Here is an 18,692-nt window from a genome sequence, read left to right as displayed (position 1 = left end):
CTTACCTCTTTTGCTTTGACACCCAGAGGTGCTATGACAGAGTCCCAAACCTTATACCTGTCCAAACTTTCTTCTTTTTTACAGCTCACACATACTATATGCTTCTTTTTTGTTTCTTTTATTTCTTCTTTCTTCTTTGCTCCTTCTCCCACAGTTTGTACATAAGTTTTTGTCTCTTGAACTTTTTCTGGCACAGTCTCTTCTTCTCCTTTTTCTTTTTCTATTTTTTCCATGATGTCACTCCATGAAACTGCAGCTCCACTTTCTTGTTCACTTTGGTTTACCATTTCTTCCAAACAATCACCCCACAACCATCCCAGTTTGAGGGTTGTAATTATGCATTTCTCAGAGGTAACTGTCTCTCCTTCAAACAATCTCCTCTGAAAGTTTTCCTCTGAATCCATCTCAGCTACAGCTACAATCTCCTTTTCTTCCAATATCACTGTTTTTTTTCTGCCCCCATAGCATTAGAAAAAACTTCTGGTAGCAATTATACAATTTCAACTACATTTTCATCAACCTTCACTTCATTTTCAGCCAAAGCTGAACCAGCCATATTTTCTTCCTGTTCCTCCTGGCTGCCTCCATGCCTGGACAGAAAACATGAAGTCAGGATGTGTAACACAAATCCTTCCCCGACTATCAAGAGTAGGGAAAGTTCCCAGATGCCTGGCCAAATGTCCCATAGTAGTATAAATACCACCTCTGTTCTCCTCCCTATAAAGAGTCCATTAGGCAGTCAACAAAGAATAAATAAATACAATAAAGAAATAAATAAAAAATAAGCTGTTTATTTGCTAAACTAGGCTAGATCTATATTTTGACTTCAAAGAAACAACCTCATCAAACAATGACTCATCTACTGTTTGTTGATGATTTAAACCTGTATAGCTTATCAGACAAGCAATTGAAATTGAAATTACAAATAGTAAAAATCTTTTCTCAGATTACATATGGATATTTGTTTTTTACAGATCTGCATAAAGCAAAGTTTGCATTAGGAAAACGGATACAGTCAGAAAATATCAGCCTAGAAGAAGAATGTGATATAAAAGAACCCGAACAAGAAGGAGTGTATAAATATCTAGGAGCAGATTATGGGTCAGCAACACAGCATAAACAAATGAGAACAAAGGAATATTTTAGAAGACTTATAATATTATTGGAAACTGTCTTGACATGTAGGAATAAAGTTCAAGTTGTAAATCATCTTGATCTTCCTGTTATTACAGCTTTAGGCAAGATGCTCATTTATTCAGAGCTTCCCTTTGCCTAGCTTAGACACCTGTGGCTACAAGACCTTGGGAATGAATCTAAAGCCACATGTGGACCTACAAATCTGATATAAGTATTTTTTGAATTTGCTCTAACTATCTCAGTGCTATTGAACAGTTATGTGCTGCATTTATTGATTGGGTTGAATTTACCACTGTTTTTCGGCCTGCACTTATTAAAGAATGCCATCTGTTTGTTACTGTACTGCTCTTAGGACATTTTAACAGTATCCTTGTATTTCCTAACCTTCTCTGATACTGCAAAACCTATTCTGAGTTTGGCAGAGTTCTCCGAGTTTGTCAAAATATTTCTAAGTTTTGCAAAGTTGTTCTGTGTTTGTAGAAGTTTTCCTACATTTTGTCACTTTTTTCCTGTAATTGGGAACATTTCAAAGGGTTTGTGAACTTATTTCCAAAGATTCCTTATACTGCAGGTGTTTTGCCTTTTGTTGTAAAGCATTTGTTACTGCACTTAAGCTCAAAATCAGTTTGTTTTATATTATTTGGTGGAAGCAGAGGGCTGAGTCAACCCATCAAACCTGGGAACTGCTAGTGGAAAGCTTATTGTGTGTTTATCTGACTGGTTGAGGGCTTAGCTGTGTAAAAGTTTTTCATACTGCTGGTATAAAAACAAACTCAGTTGCCTCTTCCTTGTATATAAACAAACATCTCTAGTTTAAAATCCTGTGTAGGGAATGCTCTCCATAGTCTTCCACTGTTCATAGCTGCTCAAAGAGCTGCCAGTTTGTGCAGGGGGTAGCACCACTACAGGTATCCTATAGTATGCTACGAAACACTCTTACTTAGACCTTTAAGTGACTCATCCCTACTCTTTCTCATCTACTACAAATCTGATGTAATGGATAGGTGCTTCCCTGTCATCTCTGTTTCTGGTATGGTGGATATGGGCATCCTGTAGCAATGTAGTAATTGCCTCATGTTAACTGACAACCATTTAATTTTAGAACTGACAAACACAGTGTATGGGAAATGTAGATACACAATGTCATTGGAAGCAAAGTTCTCATATACACACATGAAAAATGTAAACCAGGTAGTCAGCGTTACACCGAAAACACTCACTACCAACACTAAGGAACAAACACATAGACCCACATATACAGAGATACTCACTTGTAATCTTCCCAAACCTCCAGGACCTCCTAAAAGCACCACTCAGTGGCCCTGTGCACATGCAAAAAAGACAGCACCACACAAAACACATAACTCTATAAATCATAGTAGCCCTGCTTTCAAGCCCATAAGACAACACACCACACAGCCAAACATTCTAGTTATTGGGGATTCCATTGTAAGACATACTGAAGTCCCATTACCATTGCTAAACAATATGAGATCACAATGAGCTGTCTGTATGGTGCCAAGATCCACCAGATCACACATGTACTTAGATCTTTAAACCACAAGTACTAGTATGACGCAGTCATAGTCCATGTGGGCATAAAAGACCTAAGACATACCTCACTGGAATATATAAAGAGAGACATGATGGAACTCATTGAATATGTGTGCCAGGTAGGTATGAATCTAGTCTTGAGTAGTATCCTACTTTCCTCAATGATGATGCTACAGAACAAATAAAAAATGATTGACTTCAACAATTGGCTTAGTTTCTGGTGTCACAATAAGGGGACCATTAACTGTCAACCTGGGGAGACATGATTGACGAACTACAATGATTTGTCAGATAACTACTTGTGGATACTGACAAAAACTTTATCTATCCCCATAATGCCTTTTTTAGGCCATACCAAGTTGTAAAACCCTCCAACATAACAAAAATCACTTGTGACCACCTAAAGGTACTGCAGCTCAATGCTAGGAGTTTAAATAAAAAATGCACCCCCTGGAAGCATTCCTCACCCTGGAGAACACATACTTATGTACAGTCACAGAAACATAGTTCAGAACCATGGCAAGCACTCTGGCTATCAAAGACTACAATGCTTTTTATACATTTGATCCCTCCCAGTTCAGGAAAAATTAAAGGGAGGCGATGTCTCAGTGTTCATAAAGGACAAGTACACTGCTAAACTGGTGCAGTAACATGACACACCTGAATTGCTCCATGCTCTACTAACCATAGGTGTGACCCCCTTATCATATTCTTGCTAGCTGAAGATCCCCTAACATGAGCCTGGAAAACCACAACTCTTACCTAGCCTACTGGAAACTCTTAACATCCAGCCTAACACTATACTTATGGGTGATTTCAACTACCCCTCCATAAACCGGGTGACTTATACAACCCAACACAAACACCCTGGAGCAACTAGTTAGCTCCCTAACAAGATGTACAAATATCCTAGATATAGTACTCATGAACACGGTGGAAATGTAAAATCTGACCACAAAATTATCACCTTTAGATTTAAAACTAACAGAAACTCCATCAAACTCCAAACCTAAGAACTTTGCTAAGGCCAATTACTTCAAATTAAGTGACAGCTTATTAAACTTTCAAGCCCCTTAGAACCCGGATGACACTGGTGTCTACTCTGTGCTGTACAAAAAAGCACTCTACAACCACATTCAAAACTGCCTAGAGGAGGCAGTTCCTGTCCAACTCAAATCTATGATTAGTGGAAAAAATAAACCACCCTGGTGGATGCCTAGCATAAATAGGCTATTCAACAAAAGAAAAAAAATCCTCTCCACTGTCAAGAAGGAACAGACAAGACTGTGCAAAACTACACTCACCAGTCTAAACAAACAAATTGCAGAGCTGGTCATATCTGCCAAAGGAAACTACAAGGCAAAGATAGCCTCCCAGGTGAAAGATAACCATAAAGCTTTTTTTAATTATGTTTGTAACCTCAGGGAAAACACTTAGCAATCTGCCAAGGTATTCATGAATGACAACACTTACATCCAGCTTGAAATTATAGCAAACCTGCTGGCTGACAAGTTCTGTTCAAAATTCTTCCCACTTGCTGTCTCTCTTTGTACATGCTCCAGCAGTAAAGTCCAGCAACTCTCTAGATAACAATACATATGTATTTTATATGAATCCCTGGCAGGATTCAGTTATGAATTTTGAAAGATGCTTTCCTCTTTCCACAGTCACATAGTTCTGGGAGAAAGTCCAAGATAAGGTAACATCCTTTAACACAGAGTAAGATTTTTACAGGGTATTAAGCTTCAAGCATTGCAGATGTGCGCACAAAAGTATTTAAGTAGAATTTATAGCCCACTGCATATCAGTTTAATTTGTGCTGCTCAGATAAGCCAAACTGCAGTGCTCAGCAACAGTATGATTCAGATCCATGCATACTCTGTATGGTATTGAATCACATTAGGGACTAAGAATTACTTACATAAGAAGTTTAAGCAACTGTTCATGTGACCTAACAACAAACTTGTATAAACCCATAATACAAGCATGTACATGTAGATTTACACAATACACACACACATGCACAATCATGAGCAACCAGAAATGTGCATTTTGTAATCATAACCTTGTGTTGTTACTCAACATCACATATTTAAAAAGCACTTTAGACACTGCTTCCATAACTTTCAGCCTTTGCCTCAGTAACTTGTATAGTTGTTTGTAAATGAGTAAGTGTATTTATGAGTAACCTGTGCACATATATGCATATATATGTTTCTGGCATTAAGCAGTTACAACCTTGATTAGCTTCTGCAAGCCAAAGTATTTCAAAATGTGGCTCAGAAAAATCTATTCAGTTGTATGTATACGTTGTATGACTAACTATACCATTTTATACAAACAAACAGACACATACATGCACATATGCAGGCAATCAAACATTTAGTTATAGTACACTATTAAACCATGCCACCCTCCCCAAATGCACTAATAGCCACTTCAGGTAGTAGACATCACACACATACACAGACACACAAACACAGACACACATAGGTTCATAGGTAGGTTCATAGGTAGGTACTAGGCTATCGGCCCAAGGGCCTAAGTAAGCCTAGCCTTCCCTCCCTTACGCCACCCAAGAAAGTTACATGCACACTCCCCTGCAGTGGTAAAGCAGTTTTACACCCCATCACACACCACTGCTACTAAACTAGCATCCTCCCCACAAACATACACACAGTCAAGCATTAGTAAAGCAGCCTACCACACACATGCACATATAACAGCACACACCTAAAAGTACAATCACACCAACTGACAAACCTTTTGCACACACACACACACACACACACACACACACACACACACACACACACACACACACACACACACACACACACCTTACATGTCTGTCCATGATTTGCAGCATAGGAACATCTTGTGTTCAAATTCCACTCATCGAATGCAGAAAAGAAGATGTAAACAACAGATCTGTGACACATTATGCACAAATGCATTGCGACCAGAACAAAGGGTGTTCTTAAAGAAGGATACTCTTTAAAAAATGTCATTTTTTTTAATTAAATTAATTAATCCCCTGGCCAGCAGGCCCCCTCCCAGCCAGTGGACCCTGGGGAACTGCCTTGGTCTCCTACTGCTGGATCTGGCTCTGCCCCTACCAGTCATTATGAGGAAACAGATTTTTACTGCACTTGCTAAAGCCAAAAATACGGCCTCCTTGAGTCCTGACAACATCTAGGATGCTTCTTATACAGCAAAAAACAGAATCTATCAAGGCCACTAGACACCTTCTTTAACCACGGCCTCCAGACAGGCTTTGTCCCAGAGGAATGGAGGACTGCAACAGTCATCCCTCTGCACAAGGGGGGGGGGCATTAACTTATCCAGGGAACTATAGACCCATAAGCTTCACCAGGTTTATTTACAAGGCTATGTAAAGAATTATCAATGACCTGATCAATAATGAGATAGGAAATCTCCAAACACTGGACCAGACCCAATTTAGCTTTGTCAAAGGGAGGTTTTGCTTGCTTAGTCTGGTGGACTTCTTTGAGAAAGTCAGCGGAGACATGAATGAAGGTAAAATGGTACACACTGCTTATCTAGACCTGCCCAAAGCTTTCAACACAGTTCCCCACTCAGGGATCATAGATAACCTTACTGAGTTAGGCATAAACCCCTACATCATCAGATGGATAGCAAACTGTCTCACTGACAGGACACATGTTGTCCACATAGGGAAATCCACTTCCGATAAGAAACCTGTTTCTAGCAGTGTCCCACTGGGCTCAGTGTTGGGACCCCTTCTGTTTGGTATGTACTTCTCTGAAGGAAGACCAATGTTGAGGACCTCTGGCTCACCAGGTTCACCAATGACTGTAAACATGGAGCAATTACTGAATCCCTAAATTATGTTGACATCCTAGAAACAGGCCCAAAAATGACAAACAACTGGTGCCAAAGCCATGGTCTGAGACTAAATGCTAAAAAATGAGTAATAATACCCTTCAGTAAATCAGATATCCCTGCAAATTATAACATTGATAGCACACCCCTAAAAGCAGACCCATTGATGAGGACCTTAGGAACACAAATAAACAGTAACCTAAACTTTGACCACCAGGTAGCTACTGTAGGTAGGAAATCCTTCTGTGTGGCTCAACTTATAAGGAAAGGCATGCCATCAAGGTCAAAGGAAATCATAGTGCAATTGTGCTCAGCCCTCATCAGGCCCATAATTGAGTACAATGCTCCCTTTTGCATGTACCTAACCAGGCACTTACACCAACTGGTTCAGACAGACTAAAGGCCCTATCCGTTTACTCTGTCTCATATTAATTATACTGACAGTTGACTTATGTCTGACCTACAAGGCATTCTGTGATTCAGCCATGATGAAAATGTTACATATTCACAAGAAAAATTATAAAAGTGTTACATGTTCCATGGACCAGAACCTTATTTGTGACTTTAACAGAACTTGCTGGAAAGACAGATTCTTATTACAAAGGCTACCTCATATATTAATAAATTTTCCATCTTCATAAAACAAAGTGTGTTCCTCACTCTCTTCAAAAAAAATTTGGATAAATGGATTGGGAACCGTAAATTTACTCCTGTTGTACTGTCCATGTCCCTTATGGACAGAGGCAATCTGTAAAATGACTCAGAGCTTCAACACCCAAAGACTCACTACCCTGATACTACCCCATGCCATACCTGGGGAATTAAGATATAATGTTATATCATATCCTGGGTATTATTGGCTAGACTTGTAAAAGTTCTTGTGCCATTAGCCTAGTAACCACCTATGAACTTATGAACCTATGAATGGCACCAAAAAGTATTGAATCAGTTGGACAGGACAACAATAAATTGTTGTCATACTTATCAAGGGATATATTAAAAACAGTGCATGCCACAATTACATTTTCTTTGGTATGAAGGATGTATAGTCCTCCCTGAAATTGACTTTGTGTATACGTCTGGAATTGTGAGACTGCAGAAAAATTTGTTGATGTCAACAGATCTAAACATAGTGAAATTTAAAGGCCACAAAAAAAAACATGCCCAAGATGACTTCTTTGCTCAGGCTGGCAGAAGCATTTTGGAAAGAAGAGTGCATGGGTATGGAACCATTAGTGGACTAAAAACAGGTAACAACAGAAAGTTCCAGCAGGAAAATGAATGAGTAAAATAGAGAGAAAACTGGAACGTCCACATTTATAGCAGCAAATATAAGGAACTGCTGATACCCATATGTTGATCAATATCTGATGCATGAATGCCTAAGAGGAGATGAATTTAAACCACAAAAACGAAAAGGTAATAATGGCAAATGCAGATTCTATCTACGGAGCTGTTTCTGTTTTACAGAGATAGTAAGTGTGTTCCCAAGAATATTATGATGCTTCTATGCTTCTTCCTACATAAGGGCAAGATAAGTAATATTACATCATCCAGTTATATATATATATATATATATATATATATATATATATATATATATATATATATATATATATATATCAGTATTCAAATATACCCAGACAAATGTACACACATATACACACACACACACACACACACACACACACACACACACACACACACACACACACACACACACACATGCGCACACTCGCACAAACGCGCACACACACACACACACACACACACACACACACACACATATGAATTCATATACGAATGCTAGCACTTTGAGACTCTGGAGTTTTATAAGTAAATTATGAAAAATTCATTAAAAAATAACACTGCTCCATAAGCTGTGTGGGTGGACAGTGCCAAAGTCAGGCATGAACAGCAAGCTGCCTTTAGATCTCCTAGTGAGCTATCTTCATAGTGATAAGGAAAGGTTTGATTTTTTTTAATAAATTTTCTTCCAGTGAATTATGAATGATGATGATGATGGTGGTGGTTATTTATGATAAATTGAATGTTTATTTTAAAGGACATATAAAAGTACCTTGTGGCTGTAAGGGGCAGAGCAACCAAAAGTGCATAGTGTTAATGAATCACAACAATATTGCTGAAAGATATATATATATATATATATATATATATATATATATATATGTATAAAATACATTTAATACCCTAATATAGTATGGTGGAACAAAGCATGCAGCAATGGACTGCTTGTCTAAGCTAAGTGGATTTCCATGGCAACCAAGCAGTTTAAACTGTAGTGTGAATACACATTTGCTCTTCATTTCTGAAAACATACAATTGTATGGATAGTAAATGCTTGAAAAAATGTTAGAATAGATGTGCATTACAATGAGGCACACTTATATTCCTTGTATCCCTCTACTATTTTAGATGCATTACACTTCACTTTCATGTTGGTTGTTTTATCAAGGGACCTAAAATAACAGTTGCCAAGATTCTGCATATGCACACACAAATACATATACAAATAAAAAAGTATGTGAGTCTGTATGTGTGTGTGTGTAGTGTGTGTGAGTGTGTATGTGTGTTTATAAGAGGGCTAACAGGCTAACAAAATACTGTAAGAACAGAAAATATACATAATTCTCCATGTCTGCCGATAGCAGTGCCCACTTGCATAATTTATGGCTTTGTGTATAACGTTTAAGAAAACAAGTTTGTTTGCCTTTGCTCTGAGCTCATAGAAAACATAAAGAAATAAAGAAAGTTAAATTCTTGTGACAATTAAGAACCACATGTTCCAGCTAACCTGTCATCAACCTATCCGTTTTTTAACCTTCAGATCCTAACTAACAAGACTTGCATTAATTTTAACCTTAAAACATCCCTATCATTATCCTATGCAATTCTGAATTATGTTATTATTGTTTACCATATTGCTTCTTACTGACTGCAGCTCCACTTATGCACTGTGTGTCCAACAGTAATACTTCATAATATTTTCCATGTGCTCTACCTCCTGGGCAGGATTCAGAAAAATCACTTATGTGAGTACATAAGGGCCACATGGTGCAGTCAAATTGATGTATTTCTGCCTGTCACTAATTAATTATGCAGTAGTAGTGATGATGAGTAATGGGGTCAGAATAAAGTGGCAATTCACTGCTGAAAAAGCAGGTCATGTAATTACCAGCACAGTGCTGTGGCAGTCACAAGTCCTTACAATTTTTATATTGTAAATGCAAAGGATGTGGCTGCATGGACAGGTAAAAAAATAAAATAGCAAGTAGAGGAACATGCAAAAGAGCAATGGGAAAGTAGTGTGGTAATGAGGTAAGGTTATATATTTTTTTTTTGGGGGGGGGCAGGTGCCCATGTTTTTTTTTTAGAAGGTAGGGATGGAAAGCAGCAAGAGGAAGTTGTGGGCAGCAAATGGTACAGGAATAGCAGCAGGGGCATGCAAACAAATACAACAAAAGTGAGACAAACCAACAGGAATGTTGCTGGCACAAATGGGTAGGGAACATAAAGGAGATACACAGAGAGAGGACTGTTGGTGAAGGAGGGGACTAGGTATTTAACTGGTGAGGGAATTAACATACAAGAAAAAGGAGCATGATAGTGAGGGATAAGGTGTGGTGTTGGCTAACTGCCTAGCAGCAGAATGCTACACATAACCCGAGGTTAGTCACTTCTGTGACCACTTTCATGGCTGGGAAAGGTCACTTTATGCCAACAAGTCAGAGCTAGCCAGCAGTGTGACTCTGCCAATTGGATGAGGACTCACTGCAGGCTGCCAGTATGGGTGACCAGCTGCTGATCCACCAAGGCTGTCACATGGCTTTCCACCTCTTGCTGGTTAACATACAAACACGCACTGGTGATACCCGCAAGTGGGAACCTACATCCTCCAGTGGATACAGGGTTTGATTCTGACCTTGGTTTATTGGCTAGGCTTAAAAAGACCATTCAGGATAGTTAGTCTAATATTCATCTATGAACCTATAAACCTATGATACAGACCACCAAAAGGCATCAGACAGCCCCCCCCCCCCAGGTTGATCTTTCCTGGATGACCTATATCACCCTGTGAAGAGTCTGACTTAGAGACTGTTGGGTTTCCAAGAAGGTAGGGTAAATGCACAGTGTGGTAACTTCTACTGTGCTACACCCATTGCTGAAGCCAGTACTGCTTAGTTCATACCTCTCAGCTGTACAGATTTTTGCAGAATGTCCAGATTTATGCCTCATTTTTTCAGTCTGTTTCTCATAAAATTGTGGTTTTCTGACAAATCATTGGCAAGTCATTGAGAGGTGAAGTCAGAAAATAATGCAAACATTTGAGTTGCAGACTTCCTACCCTTTAGAAAATTCATGTTAATGCAAAACATGTTATTCTATCAACTTTCTAAGTCTGTAAGAGCAATATTTAAAAAGTGACCCTATATTTGGGCCTTTGCCCCCCCCCCCATTATTTATGGCTTTGTCCAGATTTCTTGCAAAGAGGTTGAGAGGTATGCATAGTATATGAATACAGTTGGAACAAAACAAAACAACAAACTACAAATAAAAAATAGCAATAAAGAGAGAAACATAAAGTCAAAACCAGTTATCATTAATGTACCTTATACTAGGTGGCATTACAGTCTATGGGGGAGTAAAATGCTGTTATGTATGCAATGCTGAACAAAAAACAATAAAGAAGCTTGACACAAGGGTACTACAGTGGTATGTGTTCTGCAGGGGCAAGATTAAATGCCACTTAACCAGTCTTAACATTTGTGGGGCATTTGATCAGTGCATCAGTTACAGTGTGATTGCATGGTCTAGTGATGCTGTACTGAATGCTGGTGTCCATCCCATAGGAGCTTGCTATTAGTTGGCAGACAGCCTTAACAAACAGTGCTCTATATGGCACCGTGGAGATCATTCTATGTAGACGTCAGCATATATGTCTAAAATTAATACACATGGGAGTCCAAAACCTGGTGGTTAGAATGCACCATCACATAAGACAGCCACTATGAAGTATCAGTTCTCACTCCTCAGATGCATACTCATGGTATACCAGGTTTAGTGATCCTTAAGAGTACCTCCATGGTGTTATTGAATATAAACATCACATTTTGGCATATTGGTATTTGAAACTGCATTGCAAACTCCTCCTGTTCACTCTGGGTGAACATCATTTCCAGCAAAAATTTAATTATTTAGACTTGCATTTTATCTAGATTCTTCACCAAGGTGCTGATCCTTGAAGATGAAGCTTTTCAAGAAAAGGGTTTGCCAGTAATATCTTTGTTAGATAAATGGATCTTGATTGTCATGCAAAAAGCTTCCTTGATGCAGCCCCATTTTGCACAGTCCATGAATCCATTCTCTAGAGGTGACCATATAGACCCATAACTATGATGAAGCAAAGTTAGTGGGCAAAACTGGCAATTGTCACTGGAGCAAGTGTAAAACTGGAATTCTATTTAGAAGCCAAATTATGTATTGGCTTGTCAAATAAATGTCGGTACTGCATTCACTTTTGCTGTTAGGGCATCAGTGTGTTAGTAAATATAGCAAACTCTTTTATACAGTTGAAGATGAGAGTGTAATTTACCTTCTTTTTTTTTGGTCCTCAACATTAGGCTGAGGGAAACACTAGTCTACAAAACTACCCAGGGAACGGTTGAAGTAGTTATAATTTTGGAAGTCCCCTGCTTCCAGCTGATAACCTTCTCATTAAGATGGACAGTCTAGTGGTGGTCATCTATGTTTCTGGAGATGGCACAGGAGGTCTTGGTGTTAGACTAATATATACAGCCCAGGGTTAAGGCTCAGACACAGAACCACTTACCAGGTTTGAATGCTATCAGATCATTCATGGTATCATAAGCACACCTGAGTGTAAGGGTCTTGCAATGGACAATTATGTATCAGTGGTCACAGAGCCACCAAGCAGTCACAGACCTGATGCATGTGTCAGTCTCTTCTGCTGGGTCTTGGAATCATAAACAATTCCCACCCAGTCCTAATCTTTAGGTAGATCTTCACATATATTGATGATGGATGTTTTATTTTCAATCTGTGTAGCCCACCTATTTTCATGAATAGTGCAAGGACACTGATCTCCTGGAAATCATCTGGAATTCAGAATACTGCTTCTGGCCTTAAAGTTTTGTCCTCAAATGGTCAAAAAATCAATGTATGGCATGATGTCTATAAGAGTGGGGAGAAACACACCAATATCCTGTCTACAGGAAAGTGATGTTTATCTGTCACAGGGACAGAGACAGACACAGTCATCTTAGTCTCAGAAATCTATTCGCTGAGGAGATGAATACCTGAGCAGATGCTCTGACATAAGTTTCCACTCCTTTTGTGGAATTCTCAGTACAGAGACAATATCTGGTCATCATCATCATCATCATCAGCATCATCATTTCCCATTTTCCCATTTTCTACATGGGGTTGTGGTGTCATGTCAACTGTCACCATCTCTGTCAATTCAATGCCACCCTTCTGACTGTTGAAGATCTTCTTTCACACAATCCATCCTTCTCCATGTTGGATGACATTGCTTCCTCTTACCTTTTTCCTGTCTCACCAAAATATTCTTCACCAGGTTGTCTTCTGCATTCCTGCACATGAGCCCAATCATTTTGACATTCTCTGCAACTGTAGCTTCTTGGGCTTTGGAACTGATTTTCACATTTCTTCTGTCCTATATTATGCATCCAATCAGCTGCCTCAGTCACTTCATATCCTTCCCCAATAGCTTCCTCAACCGATCTGCCTTCACTCCACAGGTTTCTATACCATACAGTTGTACTGGTCACACTGCAGTTTTGTACACCCTATTTTTCAGATTATTTGGCATTTTCTGTCAACACACTAACTCTGATGCTCTATGCCAGTTTGCTGCAGCTCCACTGAGTCTAGCTTTGACTTCTTCATTCAGGCTTCCTGTCTCCTTAAGCACCACTCCCAGATTTGATACTGTTAACCTCTTCCACTATTTTCTCCTCTATTGCAATTTTCAACTTTTTTTTTATTTTCCACATTTTTTGCCATTGCAATTGTCTTATCTGTGTTCAGTTTCATCCCATGTGCCATTAGTTTTGCTTTCTATTCTATTATTTGCTGAAGTTCTTGTTCAGTCTGCTTGTAATGCCACATTGTCTGCATACAGCTGCTTTGTTGATCTGTTCACTCCAACCTGTTTGCTAATGTAGTCCATCACCAGTACTAACAACAGTGGTCTCTGAGCTGAACCCTGATGCACATCCACTCTCACTGGACATCCCTATGTAAGTCTAAGCATTGTTTGTTCTTGTGTCATTGTGTCCCTATATATAGCCTGCACTATCTCTACTAATGTTTTGTGACTTAGTACCATTGCAGGACTGCCCAAATCAGTTTTCTTGGGACTTTGTTATATGCTTTTGCCATGTTTAGGAATGCCCATTTGCACTCATTCCTCATCAGTAGATTTATCTCAACTATCTCTCTCACTGCAAACATTGGATGGCTGTGCTGCATCCAGATCTGCATCCAAACCACTCATCTCCCACCTTACTTCCTGCTACTCTATATTCATTTATCAGTCACCACCTCCAGAACATTATTGCAGTGTGACAGGAGTTTGATGCCTGCATATTGCCCACAGCTGTGAGTGTCCACCTTTATTCTTATACACTTGAATTTGAATACTTATCCAGTCATCTGGGATATGCCTTTCTCTCCACACTGTTATGAGTATTCTCTGGAGCCATTTCTCCCCTAACTCACCAGAAATCTTGATCATATCATCTCACCTGAGCCTTCTGCCTTCACTAATTTCATTTTCCTTAGTGCTGTTGTTATTTATTCTAGGGTGGGGACCTCTTCTTCTTTTATTGTAGGTTGTATCTGTGTCAGTACAGCTTCTGTGGGGTTTTCTTCATTCGGAAACTGCTAGGACTACTGCTTCCATCAACTTTTGATTCCCTGTGGATTGGTCAATAGGTTGTTACTGGCATCACTTATGCAGGGTGTCTGATGAGTATCTTCTTTATTGTTCTGTCTTTTCTGTACAACATGATTGAGTTTTTTTGTGCCTTCTGTTGAGTCACTTTCCAGAAACTGATGGAGTGTCTCTGATGTCTTGCTCTTTGCTACTGATGCTGCTATCTTAGCCTCTTTGTTACCCTACCTTTATTCCTTCATAGTCTGGTCTGTCTTTTCTATCTTCCACTTTTACCTGCTATCCTTCTTTTCTTTGATGACTTTCTGGACTTCTGCATTCCACTACTAGCGTTCCTTATGTACCTTATTTCCATACCTGACTTGGCTGCATACCTCTTTTGCAGTTCTCACACATGATGGTTTTAGGAGATAACATTTTTCTTCATCTCCACCTATTTCCTCTTCTTCTTGAGGTCCTAGAGCACTGAGTTGTTCCTCGAACTCTTGTGCATTTTCTCCAATCAACATGCAGGTCTTCAGCCTAATATCTGCTGACCTTCGAACTTTCTTTGACCACTACTTGCAGTTGATTGTAGTAACCAGTGGTTTATGCTGTGGGCCAATTGTTTCACTGGGGCTGACTTTGCAATCACTAATGCTACACCAATGCCCTTTCTTTATTAGGTGGACGTCTACCTGAGTTGCATGATGACCATTCTGTATGTGATCTTGTGACTGTCTTGCTGAACCATGTGTTTGCCACTATAAAACTATTTGCCAGAAAGATGTCTAGAGTGACAATGCCTTCTTTATTTCTGTTTCCTCACCAATGTGGACCCAGTCAGTCCTCATATCCTGTTCTGTTTGTCCAGATATGTGCATTCAGGTCTCCCATTTATCAACACTAACTCATGTTGTCTGGCTATATCTAATAGGCCCTGGAACTGCTGCCAGAATGCACTGCTTTCCTTACTATCACAACCTTGCTATGGGGCATAGGCTGAAATTATGAATACCATGCTGTCCTCACATTGGAGTCTGATTGCCATGAGTGGGTCACTAAATCTGATGACATCCCTCAACGTCTTCTGTAGCTTCTTCCTCACCACAATTCTCACACCATTTCTAGTCTGTCCTCCTCCTAAGTAGTAGATTCTTGATCCCAAACCAAGGGCTTTTTCTGCACTGCTCTTCTTTCTAGTCTCCTACAAACAGAGACTGTCCAGCCTCCTCCTTACCATCATGACCTCCACTTCCAAGCTGTGTCTTTCCAGTGAATCTACATTCAGTGTAGCAATCCTTAGTTCATGTTTGGCAGGTTGACTGGTTTTACACCCAGATTCCCTCAACAGGGCAATTAGAGCTAATGCAAGATGGGCAACTGGACACCAGCCAGTAGCTTATTGAGCTAGGGCTGTTTGGTTTTATGGCAGGCACACACTGGCCAACAGGGGCACATAGACCCACCCGCCATTAGAATGTGCCCCTGGAATAATTGGTCATAGTCTTTTAGAACTAGAAGCAAGGTGCTCTGGAGACTGACATTTTTGTCACTTTGGAGAAGATAGTACTCTCTTCTTCTGCTCATTGGAGATGGACAAGACGAAAGTAGCAGTTGGCATGTTCTCTTTTCCACAGCATAATAGGTTTAGTATTAATTCCCACTATTTATACTTTCATGTCTCATGACAAAAGTCAAGGCCAATGTCAAGGTTCTCAGGATGACTAACTTTGCAGATTCACCCTTACTAATAATGGCCTAAGGGTAACCTGTGGTGCAGAGGGACAAAGCCCTTACTGCACATAGCAGTCATAGAACCCCCTGTGGACACTAATGTTCTCCAGGAAGGGCTGATACAGACAAATAAATTCTGAACCTAATCAGGCACATCCAGCAATTGCAATATCCAAAGAGTAACATGCCTTGTGCTGACTACCTCAAAGCTCTACCCCTGCATTCTGTCTCCTACAGGCTGTTAAGAGGATATCTTTGTCTGGCATACAAGGCATTGTCAGACTCTGCCTTGATGGACTTTTTGCATATTCACAAAACAAACAGCACCAGAATTACCCCATTGTAAAGACTTAAAACTTGCCTTTGATGTAGATTTGACTTGCTGGGGAGACAAGCATGTATCCCAGAAACTATCTTGTCTCTTGAACAGGCTCTCCATCCATGTGAAGCAGTGCTCCTTCTTAACCCAATTCAAGGGAAAATTGGACAATTGAATGGGGAACAGATAATGCATCTCTGGCTTGGCATGATGTCCCTAATAGACACAGATAGCCTGTAAATGGTTCATCTTCCGGGCCCCATTTTTAAATGTTTCATCTCCCAAGCCCCTGCACTTATCAAGGGTGCCAAAACTTGTCAGAGATTTGGGATGTGTGGCTAGTCTAGTACACACTGATGAACCTATGAAGTCTAATATTTCACTCCCATGATACTGTGGGGACTAAGAAAGGTATTGTTTCAGGGTGTAAGGACCCTAGTGATACAGAAAATCCTCTAGATTATAGTCATAGTTGTTTCCCAGGGTAGAGAAGTAAACTGATCTGCCCAGGCTTTGACATATGATGTGGAGTCTTACTTCTGTCAGATTTTCAACTATGAGTATCAGAGTTAACTGGATATGCCAGGAAGCCCTCTAGTCTGCAGATATGCTTGCAAGTTTAATTGGTCCTTAATTTGAGCACAGTGGTAAGTCTGCTGAAAATATTGAATGATTTCAGCACCTGTATGACCCAACCTCAGTTAATCCACAGACTAGATGCACATTTCAGCCATTTCAGTGAACTATGATCTTGCGGAGGCTGGAACTGTTGCACAGTACTGGCTAAGCATTACCTTAAGAGAGCACTGCATCTTCATCCTCCATTGTGGAACCCTTCTCCATCAATAAAATTCTCCAGATTTCTATTACTAAATTCTTCAAGTGCTTTGGCATAGAAAACAGGAAACACAGCCAATAAATGGAATATGGATACTGTAAATGGAAAGAAAAATATTGAACAACATTGTCATATATGGTTGCATCTTTCTCATAACTGTAATGCCCCCATATCTTTCAAGATAATGAGACTCTTATCCTCTATTACCAGTTTATTCCTCCGATCTCCAATCACAAGTGGAGGGAAGCAAGGGCTGTGGATTGCATAGTTTGTTCTCCAGGAACTAAGAGATTTGTTGAATGCTTCAACTGCCCTCGCCTGTAGGCCAAGCAGTATGTTGTAGTGTTTGCCTCTGTGATACAGGAGTGAGTGCATATTTTTGTATATTTCTAAAGTCTAGTTACAGTGTAACTGATTCTTTGATGGTCTTGTAACTCTGTGAATGTAAGTGTTTGGAGATGCAGCTCCATACCTTCTCAGATGCTGGCCCTATAACAGGACTATGCCAATATCCTCTCCCTTAAATAATTAAGCCAGCTCATTCCTTCAATCTTCAGAAAACTCCTCCATTGTTTGAGCAAGCATAGGTTTGACCAGACTGTGTACAGTGAGAAGCCTGCTTGCATTTTTCACACCATTCACCAGTTATACAGAATTGTTACAGCTTATAATCACATACTGAAATTAATGTAACTGTATAAGTGCAATAGCTAATTCCAGATGATTTGCTATACCAAATCATCACACTTTTTAAATGTAAAAGAACTGTATTGCATCTTCATCTACATCCAAAATAGTACTCAGAATATAGAAGGATGCTGAACTGTGAACATGTCTTGCAGATTACTCTTGACTTAATTTGTGTTAGAACTAATGTTATTGGCCATACTGTGGTTCATCCTCAATTATAAAGGAAATAACGGGCATTTACAAAGAAATGTCATGTCTCCTTTAGTCAAACTGCAAAACATCAAAATTAAATTTATAATGTTAGTACAATTTACCCAAAGCAAGATCCTCTGGAGAAGAAAATAGAACATGTTATGACCCAAGAGACTTGAGGATGAGTGGCAGCTCTGACTTATGTTGGAGCTGGCATGGGAAAAAAAGAGGAATAAAGTAGCTAAATCTGCTTAACTTTCTTTGGAAGTAGGGGTTAGAATAATGTAATCAGGCATACTCTTCATGGCTGAGCATGCTTTGAACATTAGGGATAATAGAGAAGGTGCTCTCTACTAGGGGGCAGGAGCAACTGATTATGTCATGGGGAGGTATGACCATATATATATATATATATATAT

Source organism: Protopterus annectens, chromosome 1.part1 (assembly GCF_019279795.1).
Source record: "Protopterus annectens isolate FY-2018-M chromosome 1.part1, PAN1.0, whole genome shotgun sequence".
Lineage (NCBI taxonomy): Eukaryota > Metazoa > Chordata > Ceratodontiformes > Protopteridae > Protopterus > Protopterus annectens.
Note: the sequence above shows the minus strand (reverse complement) of the source record.